Source organism: Lissotriton helveticus, chromosome 7 (assembly GCF_964261635.1).
Source record: "Lissotriton helveticus chromosome 7, aLisHel1.1, whole genome shotgun sequence".
Classification (NCBI taxonomy): domain Eukaryota; kingdom Metazoa; phylum Chordata; class Amphibia; order Caudata; family Salamandridae; genus Lissotriton; species Lissotriton helveticus.
This window is the reverse complement of record NC_136068.1, coordinates 752,746,534-752,770,279: the sequence shown is the minus strand read 5'-3', so window position 1 is coordinate 752,770,279 and position 23,746 is coordinate 752,746,534.

The following is a 23,746-nucleotide window of genomic DNA, read 5'->3' as shown; positions in this document are numbered from 1 at the left end:
TCTTTCATACTAATTAAAACAGATAGGGCAGGTTTTTTGTGTATGGTCTCTGCAGAGGACATCCAATCTTTATCGGGCACTAGCACAACATTAAAGTCGCCTCCACAAATAAGTGTAGCTGGAGGCAATGTGTGTATCTTGCTCCATAGTGTCTCATAAAAACCAGGGTTTTCAATGTTAGGACCATAGACATTCACAATAGTCATCAGAGTGCCACATAATTTATCCTGCAATATTATATAGCGTCCATGTTCATCCACGTCTACATGTAGGAGGTCAAAGGGTACTTTTCTAAAATTAATATAATAACTCCCCTTGCATAAGAGGAGTATGAAGATGTTAAACACACACCAGCCATCTAGTTGCAATTGCCTCTGCTGGTTGTTTAGTGAGGTGAGTCTCCTGCAGTAGGGGTAACTGAATATTATGAGGCTCAAAGTAGGCAAACACTTGCTGTGTTTTCTTCGGGTTATTTAGACCACTGACATTCCATGTTATCCATGTGATGATATTGCCACTTTTACCTGTCGCTTTTGTTTGCTGTCTAATGTTTTGGCATCTGTACGCTTTGTGCACCATTCCCAACAATCGAATCCCAAGGTGGGTCACAGTGGTGGCCACCATCAAAACCACTGTATACTTCAGTAATCTGGGAAATTCCCCGTAAAAAATCTAAATGTAGGATTTAATTTTAGGAAAATAAAAGTCCACACCTAACTGCCTTTTGAGTTCAACATATGCTTTTCACAATAAATATGTCAGGCCTATGGCTGCAGTATGTGGTACAAAAGGGGGTGGTGACGGACGGAGCATCCGAACCAATCAAACACTCACACCCAGTCAAAAGATCTGGGTTTGATCCATCACCGTTCTTTAGCCCACTCTGCCACCCCAGTTTAGACATGGCTATATGCAAATCAGTCTGACCCTGTGCCTCATGGAAACAGTCCAGCCCGAACTGCCAAGCCATGCCTTCCCTGGACCGGAAACAAGCTTCCGAGGACCGGTTTCTGGGATTACAGCCGTCATCAGCCCGGCTTGCTTGAATTCAGTGGCAAAGTGAGCAAGGGACTCACGTCTGAGCATACCCTGCCACACTTATGGCGGCCAAAGCGGTACAAAAGGGGGTGGTGACGGACGGAGCATCCGAACCAATCAAACACTCACACCCAGTCAAAAGATCTGGGTTTGATCCATCACCGTTCTTTAGCCCACTCTGCCACCCCAGTTTAGACATGGCTATATGCAAATCAGTCTGACCCTGTGCCTCATGGGAACAGTCCAGCCAGAACTGCCAAGCCATGCCTTCCCTGGACCGGAAACAAGCTTCCGAGGACCGGTTTCTGGCATTACAGCCGTCATCAGCCCGGCTTGCTTGAATCCAGTGGCAAAGTGAGCAAGGGACTCACGTCTGAGCATACCCTGCCACACTTATGGCGGCCAAAGTGGTACAAAAGGGGGTGGTGACGGACGGAGCATCCGAACCAATTAAACACTCACACCCAGTCAAAAGATCTGGGTTTGATCCATCACCGTTCTTTAGCCCACTCTGCCACCCCAGTTTAGACATGGCTATATGCAAATCAGTCTGACCCTGTGCCTCATGGGAGGCAGACGGCTGGAATGCCAGAAACCGGTCCTCGGAAGCTTGTTTCCAGTCCAGGGAAGGCATGGCTTGGCAGTTCGGGCTGGACTGTTCCCATGAGGCACAGGGTCAGACTGATTTGCATATAGCCATGTCTGAACTGGGGTGGCATAGTGGGCTAAAGAACGGTGATGGATCAAACCCAGATCTTTTGACTGGGTGTGAGTGTTTGATTGGTTCAGATGCTCCATCCATCACCACCCCCTTTTGTACCGCTATGGCTGCAGTATGGCATTTCCTAAGTGCTGGGGAAGCATATTCATATTGATTGCATCAGTCCTGACTAATCCAGAGGGAAATGGTAGGGGTGTGGGGGTGGCTTGAGCAAATTATTCCTCAACAAAAAAGGTAAAGGTAGAACATGAGCTCTACATAAGTTAAAAACTGTCTTTGGTTGCTTTTCTACCTAGAGAGTAGTTAGAGCTCATGGCCCATTGAAAGGCGAGTTATGTCGAATCTGAGCAACGCTCCCCCTCTTGAGATGGAAATTTTAGAATTTAGACTTCAAGTTAGCTCTTGTTAATCTTGATCACCCACCTCCCCTCACCCCCCGGTTTGAACATCAGCCTACAACGGAAATCCTCTGAATCATGATGTCTTCCCCTATTTTATAACCAAAGGGGTCTATGCCCAGTGCAAATAAAAGAGGAGAGATCTAACATTCCTCTCTCATTCTACTGCTGAGAACAAATGCCTAGAGGCATGGCCATTAAGGTTTGTTTTGCACAAGGTTTAGGTGATATTTAATAAAAGGCAATTAACAAACATAGGTTTGAACACAAACGAGTAAAGCCCCTAAGTAGAGATGGCTCAGTATGCTCTGTTAAAGGCATTTTTGGTGCCACGAACACCAGGACAGACAGACAAACCTTCCTTATATTGCCACTTATTCACCTGATTAACACAATCTCAGATTGAACCAGCTATGGCAATAAGAAGTCAACACGATTGTCCAGTATCTTGGAATAAATCTTTGCATCAACATTGATAATGGCAATTGTCCTCTAAGAAGTGCATAGCTTCTGATCCCTTCCCTGCTTTAGGAGAAACATGTCGGCTTCATACATAAAGCAGCAACCATATTCGATTTTACATAGTAAATAAATATTGCAATAAGTCATGGCATCAAAAATGTCACAAACCCCTATAAAATGCCCAGGTGAATGCATTGGGACATGGAGCTATTTTGCCATTTTGATGGATTAATCAATAGGTGAATGATCGTTAGCACCTCCACACCTGTAATGGTTGATTTGTCAGCTTCCTGACACGTTTCCACCACACCTTTGCTACATCCTGTGTGACCTGAACTTCCTGGACAGGGGCTGGGAGATCCTCTGTGAAGCAGGTAGCCTTCGAAGCCTGAAGAATAAACACATTTGTTGATGGTGAGAGTGTTAACCATGGAAAACTGTTTAGAAACAGAAAGTAGTCGAAAATGTATTGGATCAAACATAGATATTCTTAATAAAGTCTTCAAGGTAACATCAAAATTAACAAATTGGAAAATGTGTTGCCCATAAATTATCTCTAAACTGCATAGGTGCTTGATGGTAGGTGACCCTTTCCTCCGCCAGAAGTCTGAAAAAGAGAAGGTGTGGGACTGTTTGTCATTGACTAGGAAAGGGGAAGATCAAAGGTATTGAAACTGAGTTCACATGAAGCATTTTTCTCATTTATGTTCATTTGTAGGAGGCCATACCTTCAATCAAGCGGTAACAATGGGACAGGTGGTCTCTTCTCACTGCTGGAAGTGCCAAGGGGCTGATGCTACCTCTATCCACTTAACTGGCACAGTGCTATGTAAGCATGGGCAACTTGTGTGGGCTGTTTGTAGCACTTTGTTGGTAGATGCAATGACTGGCATCTTTGTTGTGTCTAGTAGGTATGTGTGGAAAATGGCAGGTTGTAGATATCTTTGACACAACCTAGGGCATCTCTGCTGGTGCAGGAAAATCATATCTAGTAGGGGTTGGAGTAGTGATAAAGTGGAATATTGATACAATACAAACATCCAACATTGGCTGAATAGTATTAAATTCTGAGTTTCTTTGATTTCTTTGGTAAGGGACTCACTATAGCAATGGCTTCTCGAGTGTTATGCACAGTGTTGGAGGGAGTTCAGTGGGAGAAACGTGAAACAGGCATGTAGGCTCGATTTGTTTGTAGAATATGTGAAAAGAGTTGTCTTTTTGAGGAGGTAACTGGTCAATCATTCACTCACCCATCTCCAGTCATGTATACTTAGCTTTGCCTTCTTTCTTCTTGTTTGGTATAGTGCAATGTATGGTATTGTCTACTACAAAATGGGATGGTCACGTTAAAAAATCCAATATATGTAGGCTCAAAGAAGGTATATTTGCCTGAAAATGTATATGTGCAATATCCTTGTTAGTAATATTTTGTTCATGTTAAATTAAGACATATGTGAGAATACTTTTACCTACAAAATGCACTCCCTTGCTGTGTAAGACCATAATGACAATATGGATTTATGAAATCATTCTTTGAAGAGAAGATCTTTACTTCATTCTCGCCTCACTCTCAATACTCTAGTCAGAAGACCTGCTTGAGTCATCAAAGCAAAATTATGAAAGATTGAAAACAAATACAACCTTAACAACAGGCATAGGGATGCAGTTATAACATGGTAATGAACCAACAGTGTCTCCATTAAAGCACTAAATTAGGAAGTAATTCTATGTGAGTCTCTATACAGTGTCTCGACTACCATTATATTGTCAATGTAGGTAGACGTAGGCTTAAGAACAGCAAATCACCTGACACTATAGGGGATGACAAATGTATGTAGGCTGGTATTGTTGACCTTGGCACACAGAAATTCAACCTGTGCCAGTGGTATGCTAAGTAATTATGCTAGTGTAACCTAACAAATCCTGCATTGATGTATGATGTATGATGAACGTTCACTGCTATTTGATAAAATGGGAACAGTAATGTTTTGCCTCAGTTTAGCATGTATTAGACAAATTTACCAGGCAAAGACTTTCAATGTTCTGGAAATCAATAACAACTTGAGTGAATCAGGGGTGGCTTCTCCATTATATCGCCCCACAAAAATGCCCCCAGAGATGGAAAAATAAAATGGCAATGAATTAATTCATTAGCATTTTATTTTTAGTTGCCCCATCACCGAACGGAGGGGCATATTAGCAAGAAGCTCGTTAAAATTATCGCCGTTTTAGCATCAGGAAGCTGCCGCTAAAAAGGCGATAATGGGCTTGCTAATATGCCTTCTAGAATTCCAATAGAAGCCCAGGTTAGATGTCCTGCATATCTAACCTGGGCTTGTATTGGAATTCTAAAACGCATATTAGAAAGCCCATTATCGCTGTTTTAGAGGCAGTTTCCTATCGCTAAAACGGCGATAATTTTAATGAGGTTCTTGCTAATATGCCCTGTAGTGCCAGGACGGAGGTAGGCCATTGCTGAATGGCGGCAGGGAAGAGGTGTGGCTATGACCAGCCACACCATGCACTCTTTACACCTCTCTAACCCAGCTGTCTTTACACGGGGTAACATCTTAGAAAATCACTGTGTTTGGCTTCTGAGAGCAACAGCTATTATATTGAAAAACAATAAAATGTTCTGATTAAAAAAAAATATATATAGCAATATATGTTACTGTTTATGATGGGTTTACCTTTTCCCCCATGAGAAGCTATTTGAGATAGGCCGCACCTGTTTACTATAACACAATATTCAAATTTACCACTGAATGCACCAGTAATTAACTATTACAACCACAATTGGGAAGATCACGTGATGTGGTTATCTGTCACAATTCTGCAAGGTGGTCTGCGCTTCTGTTACTGGTTGCCTGCTACATGTTTCCCCTAGAGGTAAAGTTGTGGTTAAGTTAATTTTTACACATTAGTTGTTCGTGGCACATAGGCAGGCTCTGTTTGTTTGATTCCAAACCCTGGACCTCACAAATAGATTAATATTATTTTGCTTACCTTCTTAAATGGGAGACCTTTAAACATTTTGCCCACGGCAGACCTGAGAGTTTTAAATTTCCTTCTTTTGAAAGGCTCTTCCTCCGGGTGCACTTTGTTTTTTCTTTTACATGTTGCCTTTACAGGTGTTTTGTAGTTGGAATACTGGGCTGATTTGTCATCCGATGTTATTTCCTGCACATTTGTAAAAAACATATTGCAAACATATTGCTAGTTCCTTGAGAAATATATTTTATTTAGTTTTTTTTAAAAGACTGCAGTTCCACTTTCGAATGTTATAAACATTTCACACACATGAGTAGAGAGTTAAATATAGATATTTAAGCTTACCCAGCTGGAAACATGGCCTGAGTAGCAAGTCTGACTGAGATTGCTAAAGATTACTGTTCTCGCGTTTGATAGATAGGCCAGAGACGAAAATCAGTATCAACAGGGGCTGCATGTTGTAACAACACATTCAAACCACAACATGCCTAACAACATGCAAACTTTAAGATCCACACAAATTTAAGATAAAAAGGATGCAAAATGTAAATAATTGAGTCTGGGAGTGTAGGCATCCTCTGAGCGGAAGTGCTTTCAGTTATAATCATAGTCCACAGTAGATCAAACCAGTTCATGGTACCTGTCAAGGTGGAGACAAATCGGTGCTCTAAATTGCAGCTCAGGCTGAGAGGTCATTTCAGAACTGCCTCAAAGCTTTCAAACCTCGGGCTCAGAGGCGTTGAGCATCTGGTGAGGAGGGATTTGACTGACTGGCTTTCTTTACTTGTTTGAATCGTGGTGAGCTGCATTTGAATGTCAGATGCTGCCGACCACTCGCTCGAAGGTGTTGCACCAGCATCCACAATGGATTGAGGCTGCTGGCAATTTTTGTGGCAGTAAAATATTTCCGTGTTTAGGGGCCTTCCTGAGGAACATTTCATACTGCCTTGACATCAGTAATCCCAATTTAGAACCTAGCTCGACATAGGTGTTAGTGCAGATTTGCAGTTTCATACAGCAAAGGTTTTTTTACTGAAACACATTTTTACTGTGGATCTTCTGGGCATGTTTTGTCTGTCTCTGATCCCTTCATTTAGGCTTCCTTTTGGGAGCCCCCCTCAAGTTCAAGGACATGGGCATATTGTCAGCCCAGAACATCTAGAAGAAGCTTACTATCAGCAGGCAGGTTTCCAATAGCAGGTTCAAATATCTCTAGGACAAGGAGTGGACACTGGCACCCCCAGTCGTGGAACAACAGAGGCAAAGTTGTTGCAGTTTGCAGTGGAAGGATCACATGTTTTCAATGTCAGCCAGGCAGATAGCAGATTCTTTTTGCTGCAGCCAGGGACTCGTCTTCTTCTACTGCAGTGCGCCCAGTCTGCTTTAGAACTGCCCGTGGACTAAACAAGTTATTTAAAGGGGATTGTTTTACAATTTTTGAGTGACCTTAAAGCAATCTGTAAAATATTCTCACGCTCTCTTTTGTTTTAACCTCAGTATGATGTATCTTATGTACCTGGTGGTGTCAGAGCTCTTCAGTCAATGGTCCTTTGTGTGTTAAAGGCTCAGAGGGATTGCTCCCCTCATCTCCCAACTCCATGCTCAAATAACCAGATCGGCAATCTACTTCAAAGGGAATCCATTGCATCAAGTAAACTATACATCAGAATATCTGGCCTGGAAGTAGAGACACTTCATTTGCTAGCGATCACTTCTTGAAAGTACCAAGTGTGATCAGAACTTATTTTAATTTATTTTAAATGCTGATTAGCGCGGGCCATGTTACTGCTATTGAATACTGCTTTACAGCATGAAGGCAAATAAAATGGCATCATTCTAAATCAACATGCATGTGGGTCAAGAAGACATAAAAACAAAAACCAGAGTAAATTCAGAACACATAAATAAATGCAATGATGTTCAAGCCCCCAACCGAACTGGGAGTTAATGCCATAGAGGTAACTGTTGATAAGTAGGAGATTGGGATTTCAGGCTTATTGTAATGAACCGGTTACTTACTGGTAATCTTCACTACTCCAAGTGCAGCTTTTACTTGTCACTGATATTATTCCATGAATTGTATTCTGCCCCTGCAGGCATTGATTACCTAGTCCAACCAAACAATTACCTCTAAGAAGGCATCCCTGGTCCCAGAAGGCCAAGAAGGTATCAAAATCAGTAACCAAGCTGGGAAATTGGGAGGAGGGGATTCAGAACTATGACTAAGGTATACTTGGACTAGACTAGAATGAAGATTACTGGCCATTACCTTCTAGTCTGCCTAACTCATCTAGTCCTTACTCCATGAGTAAATACCGAAGCAGGAAGACCAGCGATTTCGTTTTTGAAACAATAATCACACACAAAAGAATGCTACCCCTCTGATTCAATGCACAAAGAAATATTGCACTTATAGATCCTGCACAGATCATGACACTTCAGCGCCATAATATGCTGATAACCCACTACCTAGTTGGAGATGATCAAGATACATCCATGTTTGAGGTGAAGCTCATGTTGCTGCACAACTGATGTTTTTCAGACAAGCCCCTTTAAAAGCTTTCCAAGAGAAGGATCCCCCTTGTCAATCTTCCCTGATACGAAGTTGGGTGGTCCTGTGCTGCTAACTGATATGCTTTAGTAATGGTCAGTTAAATCCATCTAGATAAGAGTAAAAAAGGATGGCTTAAGACCCTTTACTGCAAAGCCAAACGCAACATAAAGTGAATCTACTTTGCGAAGAGAAGTGTTTTTTTCAAGATTATTGGACAGGTCCCTATGTGCATACAGAGTTTGGAGGTTAAAGGAGACCAATATCCTCCAAAGATTGGGGCCTATTAGGATGGCGGACGGACCTGCGTCCGTCCGCCACCCCCGAGGTGGAGGGACCGTCCACAGGGGCAGCGGCGATCCCTCCAGTGCAATTAGGATGTGACCGCCACCCTGGAGGTCACATCCTGTATGTTTAACCTTGAGGCGGAAGGTTAAAAATGCATGTTTAACATTTACATGCACAAAGCTGCGGGCACCGTGCGGTGCCTGCCGCTTTGTGCATGTAAATGCTGGGGGGTACCATAGGTACCCCCCATGTGCACCCCCGACACCCTGGGGGCCCGCAACGGGCACAAGGTGGCTGTGTGCTGCGCATGGAACCTTTGTATATTTCCTTGTCTAGTTCTAGATATTCCCCAATACTTCCCGGAAAAGCCGTTCTTGTCGGAGGAGCAAGTGTCACCCAACAGGATGTGACGCAGGGGTATAGGAGTGAGGGGATTCAGAAACGCTATCATGGAAGGGCCTTTAATGGTGCAGGTGTTATGATAGAATACCTTTCTGCACTTACATTGCTTAGGGAATCGTGCTCCCCGTGCTTTCCATTAGTGCAGCAAGAGCATTGGCGCCGGGGTTCAGAGGGCCTATATAGACACCCAAACACACACAGACTATCTCCCTAGCTAGACACACGCATTAAAACACACACACACAACCTCCCTATAGACATCCAAACACACACGACTCCCCAGAGACACCTAAGCAAACCACATGCACACAACCTTTCTGTAGATACCTAAACACACATTCATGCGGACACACCCACAAATATGCATGCACCCCCACACATACACAAACTCTTTTACAGACACAGCCCACACGCGCACACACACAACACACTGACAGACACACTGGTCCAAATTGCAAATAAAGTAAAAGGGAGGGGGAGGCATTTTTCAATTCTCGCCTAGGGCGGCAAAACACCTACAAACGGCCCTGCCCATCACTCAAAAAGGGACTCATCTTGACAGTAACATATAGTGACCTTGACAGAAACAGTTTTTATTCTCACCCATTATTAGAGACACCAAGACTTACAGATTTATAATTAAGATTAATTCGGCCTTGACTAGGAGTATCTTGGATGAAATAGTTATCGCACATCATCGTGTTCAGAATTATTGAGTGTGAAATGTATCCTCTATTCCAAATTATACTCTCAAAATGGGGCATAACACAAGGATTATTTCTCAGGGAATGTTTACACTGAAGTATATCAGCCCACTTCTAGGTCTTTTTACAGTTTTTTGCTGCGTATTCGTTCTACCTGTATATTTGGGAGGGTGATCTAATAATGTGGGCATTTTTTTTCTGACAACTGCTCCTGTGTTCTGTAATACGTGGAATTTGATGATTTATTTCATCATATTTGTATCATATATCTTATTTCCATGTCGCACTTTTATGGCCATTTGACCCCAAAAACTTTTTTTTATTGAATTTAATACGTCTCAAAGAATGTTTCCATTGGAAATGCTTTGCACAACTCTCAATTCTGACCTTACTGATTACATAAAGTGTTGATTATGATAGTCTTCCATTAACCTATATATTGACAAACTAAAACTTTCAATGGCCTTTCCCATTAGCCTATAATATGTTCTGTCATAAAATGTAATGCAACAACTGCAGCTCAGAAGGTTTTTCCTTCCATTAACCTATATATTGACAAACTAAAACTTTCAATGACCTTTCCCATTAGCCTATAATATGTTCTGTCATAAAATGTAATGCAACAAGTGCAGCTCAGAAGGTCTTTCCCTCCAACCATGGGATGTTAGTAGATTTGCAGGATTTTTTTTCATAATTGTGTTTACATTTTCTACAACTTTTTTATTTTTTCACCAGCGCCCTCACCACCTCAACAGCACCTGCTATCTTCATGCATTTTAGCCACCAAATTTGCTTTACCTTTATTAAGCACATTATTAAAAATCAGCCATACTATCCACACATTTAGTACCCTTTAATGTTGTATGCAAATATTTTCCCCCAGTTCTATGTAAATCTTTATCTAACATATCACTTTAATCTACCTCTTCAGGTTTCTTGTTGACCTCTACTTCTACCTTGATTATTGATTGTTGTGGCTGTTGGCTGTTGTTTTCAAGATCCAACTTCTTGTCCTGTGCCCAGGTGATATCTTCCACCTGCAGGTCATTTGTCTTTGCCTGTAGCATTAAAAGAAGATAATCAGTAGCTTAATTGCACAAAAAATTATTATATACTAAAAGTGGCGTTACACACAATCCGATGTCCCTTTTTTCCAATCTCTAGTGACATCCACCAAACAAATCAGTTGCAGGAAAAACCAAACAGATTCTGAAAAAAGCTAAACCTTTTTAAAAATGTTAAGATCAGGGGTCAAGTTATTTAAATAACAGGGGTTGAAAAACAGTCATTGGATTATCGGGCAGGGACATGTCTGCAGCAAATGCTACATTTTACAAGTATTTTCTCACCAAAATCTTAACCCAAGAAATCAGGTTAGATCAGGCCCTATCTATGAAAGACCACATCTCCCCTACCTGTGGTGCTTGTTTTGCTACCTTGTGTGTATTGAGGAAAATGTTCCCTTGGCTGTCATCCTCTGCTAGGAAAACTCTGGTTCAAGCTTCAGTCATGAGTCAACTTCACTATGGTAATGCTCTGCTAGTGGCCACCAATGATACTGTTTTCGAAACATAAGGTGGCGTAGAACAGTGTTTCATGCTTGGTTTGTGACCTTCCAGCAGGCTTTTCTTTAGCCCCCATGCTGAGAGCCTTACATTAGCTCACTCTGGAGGACAATCTTTTTCCTTCCCCGCCCCTTCAGCCTGGAATCAACTTCCGCGCTACATTTGTACTTGTCCAGAATTTGCGAAGTTCAAAAACATCGGGAAGCCCTGGTTGCTTTAGTCAGTTGCTGGGCCCCATGTTAGCGAAGCCCCAACATACACCTACGGGTCATTGCACCAATAAGTTATAATAACATAACAATGGTTAGGACTGTGACAAGGAAGAAGAATGAAGTAAGTAAAGACTCGGGTATCAGTAATCTTCATTTCTCCAAATCTGAGTCTTCCTCGTCCCAGTCCTAGGCTCTCTCCCCCACTTCTTTCAAAGAGAAAAAAGTGGGGGAAAATTGGTGTCTTGATAACTTTGTATTTCAGGTAGTAACATCAGTTAGCCCCTTCTTTATGGGTCAGGTGGGATCTACCCCCTGTGGAAATATATAAGGGTGAATTTATTTGCTGTGTTTGTTTTTGTATGGGTAAATTCTGTGGCCTGAATACGAGTGCTTACTGGTTAGGACTGTGAAAAAGGAACATTATGACTCAGGGTAATGGAGATTACTGGTAAGTAACTGAGTCATTAGTAAAATCTACAGCAGTATTAAGAAAGTAAATCTACAGAAAAAAATAAGATATTAGGATCCCAAACGCTGAGCTGCTTGAAATAGCCTGGACACTGAATTGATTACTTACACTCTAACATTATTTATCATATACGAAAACCTCAAATAACTGCTTGAACACTTTTGTCTAATCTCCTTATTACAGTCTGGTTGTGAAATAACCAGTTACCTGTAATGCCAACATGACTACTCAAAAGAAATGACAGGTGAGTTGTAACATCACAATTCACACTGCTGGAGCCAGCTGTGAGCATAATTATAACTGCTACCTAAACCACAGAAAGGATAAATAAATAACGTGTAAGATGTGTTTTTACAGATCTATTCCCCTAAAACTCAGTCATTAACTAGCATGTTTATAATTTGGTAACAAATTGATTTATTGATTTTAAATCATGTGTTTTGCCACAAAGTAGAGCCTGTGAATCGTTGTGTACATTTATACATCATAGTTAGTATAAGCAACAGCAAATTGCTTTTAAGAGGGAACCAGGGTACAACAAGCATTTAAAAGACTCTTACAGAAGGGTCATGGAGGGACAATGTTCCATAAAATATAACACATATTTAGTTTATTACATAATAAATAACAAGGCTACAGCAAGGCACCTCAGAGTTATGTGACCTTATGAAGGAACTAGGGACCTGACATATTAAAAGGTTTGTTTTCCATTCTTTGTCTGTGGGAAAATGTGCCAACACATACCGGCCTAAGCCTCTATCTTTCAATCAATCAACTCGGAGTTGTAGAGCTCGGCTACTCATCCATGAATGTATCCTGGTGTGGTGTTTTTGCTGGGATCAGTCAAAGAATAGAAGGAAAAAGCAAGGAGAAAGCTGGGAAAACGATGGTAATGCAAGAATGAGAACTCAGAAAATAGGGCAAAAAAAGCAAGGAGACAGCAGTGAAAACGAAAACGGGGGAAAAGCAAGGAGAGGGCAGTGAAGACGAGGGTAAAGCAAGGAGAAGCCCTTAAAGAATGAGGGAAAAAGCAAGGCGAAAGCAAGGAAAATGGAGGAAAAGCAACGAGAAGGCACAAAAAAACTAGAAGCAGTGAAAAAGGGGAAAGAGCAAGGAAAGGACGGAAGCAAGAGTGCTGCAACAGCATGCGGAGAGCTGGGCATGGGATCTTTGCTCCCCTATAATTTAACATAGGATATCAATAATGAATGCTAGGGGGGGAAGTACTTGAGACTGGTGTGCAACTCAAAGACAAATTTTATTGTTATCAAGATTTCTGTCTAATCTGTGTGTTATCAAAAAATACAGCAGAGTTTTACTCTTATGGCCTTTTTTAGGGTTTTTGCAGACAGGGAATTCTGTCAAAATCTTGGAGCATGTCCCATATTACAAATGCCAAAGGCTGTAAGGCACTTGTAATAGGATGAGGGGACTGTTGCCACTTTGTGAAAGAGCATTCCATCTGTTAAACATTTAAATAAAGCCATTAGGGCCTGAAGTACCAAATTTCCATTTTCTTTTTGAAATACAATAAACTTTTTTAATGCAGCCTCTTTTCTTTAAAGGAAATGGGACTTTATATAAAAAGAAAATATTTTTTTAGATCTATTTGAGAGTTGGCAGGATACACCAGTGCCACTGCCTACTCCTCGACAACCTTTTTTTACATTTACAAAGTAGAGGGGGTACCAATGGGGCCTCTCCTCATTTCCGAATGCGTCACTGCTCCATGTATAGAGTCAGTAATTTTTCATTGTTTTGCAACTAGATTTCAGTTATATACCACAATAAACAGCTATTTGGAAGAGACACCCAAAATGCACTCCATCCAAATAGCAGTATGGTTTGTTTAATTAGTTGGCTTTCTAAAAAAAGTTGCCAATTCAGGAACACTTTACTGAATTGCAAAATTGGTTTAGTATAGGTTAAAGGCGCTATTTTGTGGTTGCACACCCTATGAGTTAGAAAATCACAGTCTGTGTGACCCTAACATAACTTTGTGCTTCAGTCCCTTAGTCTTTATAAATATATGGAAAGTGTTTTTCATAGCTTCCGATACCGCACAGTTTCTGTTTCTAATGACAACCTTTTTGTCTGTATATTCCACTTTGTGATTCACTAACGGCTATCTCTAGATCTGGTCTGGGGCTCATTAATGGTCATAACTGTAAGATAAACTGATTGATGTGCATAGCAATGAATAGTATATTAGAAGATACTCCTTAAGAAGCATCCACATGTCACTCCATTTTTACTTATGTTAATTAGCAGTAATTCTACCCTACGGCCATGACATTTTATTTCCTCAAAAGGTTTTTGAATTTATGTAGTATCATGTTTGTAATTACCAATCTAGATCATGGGGGTCACCTGAAAGCAAGATACTTATCTATTTTTCTACGGGTTGGAGTATCAAATGTCTGTCTACAAGGAACCATTATGCAATTCTTGTGTTGATGTGTTTTCATGGATTTGGGTTTTTGACCCCTACTGATGTATGAGGCCTGTGAGACAGCTCCCGTTGTCTTTCAAATTATAAGCCTTGGTCTTCCAGTGCAATCCCTTTTGAGTAAGTCTTGTCAGATTAAGGGTGAAGACACTAGGCTAACATTGGGAACTAACAAACAGTTAACATGTTAACATTTGCAAGACAGCCATTACAGTACAATTGGAGCTGGAGTTGGAGGGTCCTTATCCCAAAGATTGTGAGTATCCAGGATTAAATACTTATGGTGCTCAGAAATATTGAGTGTGACCTTTATCATCTAGGGCAAGTTATACTCTCAAAATGGGGGCTGAGTATATCAGCAGTATATGATCCGCATACCTCAGAATTCTGGCCTTACTGATTGCATTAAGTGCTGATTATGATAGGGTCTTCCATCAACCTATATATTGACAAACTAAAACCTTCAGGTGTCCTCTGCATTAGCCTATTATATGTTCTGTCATCAAATTTGATGCAGCAATTGCAGTTCAGTAGGTCTTTCCTTCCAATCATCAGACATTAGTAAATTTGTAGGATTTGTTTCCTAATTGTGTTTACATTTTCTACAACTATTCATATCTGAAATCACCTTCTTTTTCCCACAATATAAAGATACTTTTGCCTTGTCATTTTTACCTTTTCACAATTGCATGTATTACTTTCCTCTACCTATTCAAGTTTCCTGCTCACCTCTTCCTTGAGGAAAGATTGTTGTGACTGTTCGTTGACCACCTGCTCTGGCTGTATGTATGGGATATCCTTCACCTGCAGGGGTTCCTTTGTTTTTTCCTGCAGCATTAAACGAAGATAATAAGTAGCTTGATTACACAAAAATCTTTGGAGTAGCAAAAGTTGAATTTCAAACCATTTGATCTCGCTCTTTTCCTATCTCTAGTGACGTCACCCACCCTTTGATATCAGGGTAGATCGATAAAAAGAACTGTACTTTAAAGCATGTTTACGAACAGTGATTGATAGCAGGCAAAAACAATAGTTTCTGAAAATAGCCAAACCTCAGAGAAATGTGTAAGATCAGTTGAGGTTATTTAAATTACAGGGGTTGAAAAGCAATCAATAAACTCAATCGGACAGGCACATGCCTGCAACAAATGCTACTCTTTAAGTGTCCTTGATTTTCTCACCAAAACCATAAAATGTAGTATTTTGCAATCTGTTCATATAAAGACACAAAACAAATGGCCACATTAATGTTTAGATTTTAGTTAAACTGTCACCTTAAAACTTCATTGCTTCTTGGTGCTACAACATTGAAGTTATGTTAGTCTGGTGATGTGAGAGGCAGTACTTGGTTATATTGTTCTGGATATTATTTTTAAAGGGACGTTAAATATATATGGTACCCTCTGCTGTACAATATAATGATATTGCACGTCACAGAGAAGTTCTGTAACCTTACAGAAGAACGAGGATCAACACCGAGTTCATGTGATCATCGACCTCTGAGGTGACATGCAATATTCTTACAATGTAGACAGAAGCTATTTTATTCCTTATTATACATGGACACATCACCACCCTTCCTGCAAAACACTTAAATCCTTGGCGTATTGCCATTTAATATAACAGAGTTAACATTGTAGCAGACATGAAGAATACAAGTGGAATTTAGTGTGAAAAGAAATGCAACTAAAAGCAGTTAGTAATCTGCAAAAACATATTAGAATCATTTAGAAGTCAGATTAAAAAGGAAACAAGCTCAAAATGAGTGGGGAAAAGTAGAACGATTTTATTTTTCCAATAGTTACTTTTAGTGTGCAAACAAATAAACATGCTCTCCTAAATATCTTGTTTTTGCTCATCACTGTTTGATTTAGGAAAAGGAGTCAGAAGAATGAAAAGCCGTTGTGGTGAATGCTCTGCAGCTGTAATCATGCTACCTGACCTGTCTTTCACTTTGGCTGATGGCTCTGGCATGAGACATTATGACTTCAAATCTCAACGGTATTAACGTAATACAGTTGAACACCTACATCATTTAGAGCCGTCACATGTTGCCTGTAATAAGGAAATCAGAGATGGCCTTTTAAGCAGGAATTGCAGGCTCCCCTGTATTATAGGAAGTACTGAGTACATATTATGGTAAAGATTCCACACTGTTATAAAGTGATAATAAAGCGTACATATAGATACAGATTGGACAGAGCTTAGAGGAAAAACATAAAATATTTATTATTCTGCAGGGCACTGGCACATTTATTCAGCGGGTAAACTCGGGTCCTGATGTACAAAGATTCCTAATAGAAAATTGTAAATTGCAACAAAAAAAAGATTTGCAATTTGTGATTTCTTAGCAGGAATCTACAAAAATGGATTCAGTAGAAATGGGGGTAATTTGTAAATTGCACACCGGCTTCTATTGAATGCAATGGTATTTTGTGAACCAACATATAGGTTGGTTCACAAAATGCTGATTAGTTAGTGTGTTACAATTCGACCTACCTCATTAATATACATGAGGTAGGTCACTGTTTAAATCCACTAATATTGCTGTCCTGAGCAGGCTACCATGCTATGCCTTTGATTACTTTCAAATAAAACATTTTTTTGGTTTTTAAAATGTAGCTTGTTTTCCTAAAAGAAAAACGGGATATGTTTGAAAAAGAAAATGAATAATTTTACAAATATTTTTAGGAGCAGGCAATGGTCCTGCTGCCTTCTCCTACATTGCTTTTTGACCGCATTCACAATGGAGAAGGGGGTCCCTTGGTTTCTCCTTACCATTTGAAGATGATTACCACCAATTAGAATCTGGTGGTAAAATATAAATGTTCTACGTTCAGATTTCGATCGCTAAAGCATTAATACGTAAGTGAAGAAATTGGTATTTGGAAAGGTTGCCCTTTACACGACCGTTCCAAATACTGATTCTGTATTTTGTCTGGAACCCAAATTGTGATTTTGTAACCTGTTTGAATCTCAATTTGGGGTTTTAAGCATTTAAAAAGCCATTTTGTTGGTCATGTTCGACCTCTGCAACTGTAAAACCAGTTTGTGGCATTATCTATGTCAACATTTACGAACAAGGAATAGTTCTTAGTAGACACCCAAGGGTTGATTCACAAAGGTGTACTTATACTTTGTGTAAGTTTTCTCTTTTTTTGTATTCACAAACTACGATTTAATAGTAACTTCTCAACTGTGGACACCGAGCAGTCAAGGCAGAGAACTTTTCACCTAGAAAGATAGTGCTATCCTTTCTTTTTATGTGCAGAGTTCTCTGCCCTGACTTCAGAGTCTCGGGAAATGTAAAGTTACCATTAAATAGTAGTTTGAGAATACTGAAAAATACTAAGCTATACAAAAGTGTGAGTTTACCTTTGTGACTCAGGCCCTCAGGGGTGCTTGAAAATTGGTTGGTAATGGGGAGTAACTAATTTGCGGGTGAAGTAGTAAATCCTCTGTTGCACAACTCAAAACCTGTGGAGAATACTCTGGTGCAATTATCTCGACCACAGGCATAGAAAATCTTAGGGCACATTATCAACACAGGCGATAAAATTATCGCTGCTTTTATCGGCAGAAAACTGCCGCTAAAGCCGCTTTTGCGGCAGTTTTCTGCCGATAAAAGCAGCGATAATTTTATCGCCTGTGTTGATAATATGCCCCCTGATGTATTCCTACCGCAGGGTTCTCCACTGGAGATGAAGCTCAGAAAAAGGAGTTATCAATTACACAGCAATTTGCTGGATTTTTCCATACACATCTCAAACAGATCCACAGCCTTGTAAGAGGCAATTAGAAGACTGACATGTACATCAATCAATCAATCGGATTTTTAAAGCATGGCAAATCACGCATCAGGGTCTCAAGGCGCTGTTGAGGAAAAAACAAGGAGAAGCAGTGAAAAATGAGAAAAAAACAGGAGAAAGCACTCAGAAAGACGGAGGAAAGGAAGGAGAAAACAGTGAAAACCGAAGCAAACGCAGGAAAAATCACTCAGCAAAACAGGAGGAGAGGAAGGAGAAAGCAGTAAAATGAGGCAGAAAGGAGAAGAGAGTGATACTGCAGCACAGTAAGTAGAACTGGACCTGGGGCGTGCAATGGAGGGGTGCAGCGGCTTCTGTTAAGTATGTCCTGGAAGGAGGGTGGAGCGCTGGATAGTAGTGGCCAGGCTAGGTAGGAGGCGGGAAAAAGGACGGCAGATTGGAGAGACAATGGGAAAAAACAAGGAAAAAACAGTTGAACAAAAAGGAGAGCAGGAGGAAGCAGTGAAATAAGGCACTGAGAAGAACGGCGGAAAAGGCAGGAGGAAGCAGTAAAACAAGGAGGAAAGTGAGAGAGAGTGATGCAGCACCACTGCAGGGCTGGGACAAGGGCATGTAGCAAGTAACAATGTGTAGCATTGTACCCTGCGCAGCTTTCACACTGTTGGACTTTGCTGGTATCAACAGTGCAGTAATACATGAGGGTGAATGACAACCTACCAAGGTAGTATGGAGTTAGCTTGTCCGTTTGACACCACTTTCTATGAAGTTACCACTTTTCTTCAGAATACTTGCAGTGCAAATCAGCTGATGGCTTCGATAAAGAGACAGTATGTTTTCATAGCAGATAGTGTATGTTTTTCATCATACAAATGTACCTTTATCATATGTTGTGTTAGGTAGGAGAAAATGAAGCCGCACATGCCAGGTCTGAATTTAGATCCCAAAGCATACTTTGCCAATAAAATAAAATCTTCATGACTGGCCATTAACCAATCAAAGCACTTCATATGTTTCTAAAACAAGGGTTACTGAGGCAGACCAGAACACCGGCAGAGATGAGCCATCTACTACTTGCTACCCAATAGAAACATGCTATCAACATTGGTGATCTTTATCTCTACACAGGCTTTCAGATGAAACAAAATAGAACCAGATCTCTTGGACAAAACCTTAAAACTGAGCTGTTCCAGCGTGCTTTGAGCTTAACTCTTCAGCTCCAGGGATAGTGACCACAGAATATCTGAGCGGCTTCTCCCTCCCGCAATTAGACTCCCCTAATGTGTACTCTTCCTAGAAGTCTGAAGTAACTGAAATATAGCCAGCAGAGCACTATGGAAACTCTAAATAATTAAGTAAATAAATACATACATTAAATGTAGGAAAAACATAACTATTGCTTCTTCTATAGAACAAATATAAGCAGTGTCAGCAAAATGGAGACAGGGAGGCCTAACATCCCTTTAGCACTGATCCTATTTCAGGAAAATCATTTTTATAAGCCACGGAGAACCTTGGATATGATCTCCCACAATAGATACAGTGATGCTGCACATGATAACACAGGAAATAAAATGATATTTCATCAAATCCTGTTATTAAAGTAAGTTACCAAGGGGCATATTTATTAAGGGATAGGCCCTTCTTATTTACAAGGTGTGTTTAAGCCACTTAACGTAGCTTAACGTCACCTTGTAAATAAGGCCCCTTTTCACGCTTCACTTAGCGTGAAAGGGGCATGCAATAGGTGTTGCATAGGGCGTTCCGCAGCAACACCCGTTGCTTTTTGACGCTTCCACATATTTGCAAGCATGGGGCAGTGCCACAAACTGAGGCCAGGTAAAACCTGATCTTAGGATGGCAATATGTGGAGAAAGTATTAATTTCTCCTCGTATTTTGCTCTATCTATGTGCGCTGCATTCTGCAGAATGACTTGCTAATGAGTATCAATGAGGAAAGTAACTATTCGTGATCACCTATAATTGTATGAAATCACACAGTGACAGAGGCCTGCTAGCCCAACACAAATTCCAAGAGAGAAGGTGTACAAAGGCATCAATTTGCTCTTTGTCAATGGAGGCACAACTATAAGGGGATCCCCTTTCACACCAACTCCTAATTGCAATTCATGAATGAGTCACAAAACCCCCTCTTGAGTCTCAGAGACGTATCAAAATTACAAAAGGGGAATTGCACATAGCAATAGGACTTGTTGAGGTCACCAACCCTGTGGATTCGCGAATCACATCGTTTTCAACTGCAAAATAGCAGATTAAAATATTTGTGGTGGTAAAGCATGCTTAGTTGTCAGTATGATAAGAAATAAATGTAAGCTGTATTTCCTTCCGTCTCTAGAAATCATTTAATTGCAAAACATCTGTTAGCTCTTCAAATTTCCGGGTTGTGATATTTCAGGTGTCTGCTAGATCTCTTTGCAATGAAAAAAAGGTTGCATAGAAAGGGGGTTTAGGACAGTCCACATTAGCCATTTTATATTTGAAATGCCAGTCATATTTCGGATCATGTCACCGGACAGCATGCATAGAGGCGGAAGTGGATCAGACCCCTTCAGACTCTATAGCCCCCTTCAACCATTGGTTTGTTGAAAGTGTCATTTATATTTCTGAGCACAGGTCAGCCATTCAGGGCTATATTCATCAAACTTACATGCAGTGCAAAGCTGCAAGATATATTGCTGCACTGCGTGAAAGAGGGCGGCATGAATCTGCCATATCTATCAAGATATGGTGCATTACTATTCTCTGCTTGTGCTGGTGCACAATTAGCAGCCTAGAGCCATTGCTGGCTCCCTTGTGTCACTGTGCAATGGTGACTGCCTTGTAGGCAGGATTGTTTTAGTGCATGAAGGGACACCTTCCTGCACAAAAACAATCCTCATAAGCATTTTCCTCTTTCTATGTGTGCTGCATTCTGCACAAGAGCGAGGGAACCCTTCAATGAATAAGCACCTAAGTGTTTGTAAAGTTAGCCATAATGAATGATGGCAGTGTGCCTCATTGGGTTAATAAACAATATATAAAACCAACACTGCATTTCTCGTATTCAAACTAAGTAGTGCAACTTTATTTTTAGTCATATTTCAAATAATCTACTGAAAATCCATAAATGTGCACAACACTTCCCCAGACAGCCAAAAGCAATGCGGTGATACACTTTCTATGCAGATACGGTCTAGATGGTCCCGTTTTCTAAAAAATAGCACAACATTACATCACTTGACAAGACACAATGTTCCATAACATTTCATTTGTGCAATGGCTGCAACATTGGACAATTTTAGTGACTTACCCTGCTTTGGCCATCAGGTGGTGGACAGCGTGTAAACAAACTCTGCAGTCTGAGGGAAACTGGGTGATCATCCGTGGTTTGTGGGCTAGTGGTTTGTGAACTCGTGGTTGGCAATTCCTTTGCACCACTTTCACTTTGCTGCAAATAGGACCAAACAAAACTCTTTAGTTCTCAATTTTGCTTATGCTACCTAAGTCGTAAGAGCAAGTTACCTTTAGATTTTCTTCATAATACTGAAGAGAAAGACATTAAGACAGAAGAATAGTTATATAATACTTTCATGGACCATAATCAGGTACGCGATCTTGCGAGTTACACAAACAAAAGAAATCGATGTGTTTAAATGTATCGCGTTGCTGAAACTTTACCACAGTATTATCATTATATGTGTATATGTTGTATATAATTTTGTTTATTAATGTTTACATGAATAAGTGTCTTCTTGACATTCAGACGCCTTTGAAATTATATAAAAGTGTCTTGAATCAAAAAATTAAAAATAAATAGATAATCAGATCCAAGATGATTAAAACATTGGGTCTCATAGTGTACGTTCAAATCAAATAACAGCACTCCAATTCAGTAGCTAGGTATTCCCCAGATTTTGCATTTAACAAGGCCCCACTGTGCTACTGTCCCAGGGCCTACCCTCCGTTGAGATAAATTGCATTGATGGCAGTGGCACAGCATGAACGGTTGTATGATCTTACAACGAACTCCGTTGTAACGCATGCCTTTACCACGCATGCGTTACAACGGAATACTATATTCACGCTTTTCCTTCTCCACGTTTTTTCCGTGGTGACGTCATAAATAGGAAAAAAAAACGGCCGTTTCCTTCTCCTGCGCCGCCGATTTCCTGCACATCTCCTCTAAAGGTTAGTGGTTTATTTTTGGGGGGGCAAGCCCCCCCAAGCCCCCCTTTTTTATTTTTACCCTTTACCACACATGCCTTTACTACGTACATCGTAGTAAAAGTATGCGTGGTAAAGGCAGTCGTTGTAACCACGCATGCGTTGTAATGCATGCGTGGTTATGGTTTTCGTTGAAACGGCCTCGTTGTAGTGGCCGTTTACCAGCATGAACACTGTGGCCATGTGCATCAGTTCACTGAAATGGCTGGGTAGCAGAAGTGACTCCACACACTCTTTAACTTCCACTTTCACTCACACACACATACTTACAAATACACACAAATTCACACATATACACTCTTTCACACATAAACACACTCACCCACAAGCACGCACACAACATACATTTAAAAGCATTACAAACAATACCGGGGCATAGAGAGAAGAGTCAGCACAAGGGAAGGCTGGATTTTGCCAAGAACGAATACTTCCTCTTTACCACGCAGGAGCAAAATGGCCTCCATCATAAGTTATAGGTAGTAGCACCATCTATCCCTCACATAAAAAGATGAGTCAACAGGCTCAGCAATGAAGCAGGGTGAGTAAATGTACCTACTCTATAAGCTACCACGAAAGCAGCTAACTACATTCTTGTCCTGAAGAAGGCCCATAGACCCGTGAGGGCTACCAAGGGCCGAAACATATCGACCTACTAAGACCATCCACTTGGTGCAGTGGAACATTAACACTTCTGCTACAGCACCATCACCTCACTTTTTTAATATTGCCCATCCTTGACAAATAAAGTTTTTTATTGAGAACAGGAGCCATTTTCACCTCACAGTTTACAAAGCATCTTTGCTCTTATCAATCACGACTGTCGGAAAACCAGACGGTCTACCTCCAGATGGAGGATAAGGAGTTCACTTGGAGAACCGAGCACTCTAGTGAGAAAAAAAGTCCAAAGGATGATACTATTCACTTAACAACAGAGTGGAGAATTAAGATATACCGCACCATATGTTTAATGTGAATGAGGGTCTTCACCATACGGGAACCCTAGACCCTGGTATTAACAGGACGTGTGATTCATTCCCTTATGATATTTTTAATATACTCACCGGAAGCTGAATAAATCTCTGCTTCTCCATCCCTCCTTTGATTAACTGACTTTATGTAGCACATGTCAAATCTGAAGAACTACTACTTGTGTAATTGAAATTCCTCTGTTAAAGAAAAGAACACGATTGGTCATAAACCCAAATATCTCTCTGGAGATTTGGTCCCATCCATGGAAACTCCTAAACCGTGGCACTTGCTTCAGCCTTGTGCCCGTCCAAAGAGACTTCTCCACAGTGAGTTCCTTCAAGCAATTTGATAAGGGACAGGGCTGCTCGCCAGAATAGAAGAGGTATTTATTTTTATCTGTGGGAGCAATGCCTGGGGTTACGCCTCCATTCAAAAGGCATAGAGCACCAATTTTATCTAGGGTGGCCAACTTTAGCCTCCAAGCCAGTCACCAAATAGCCTGCCAGTCACCAAATAGCCCGTCTATGATCAGTACCGTC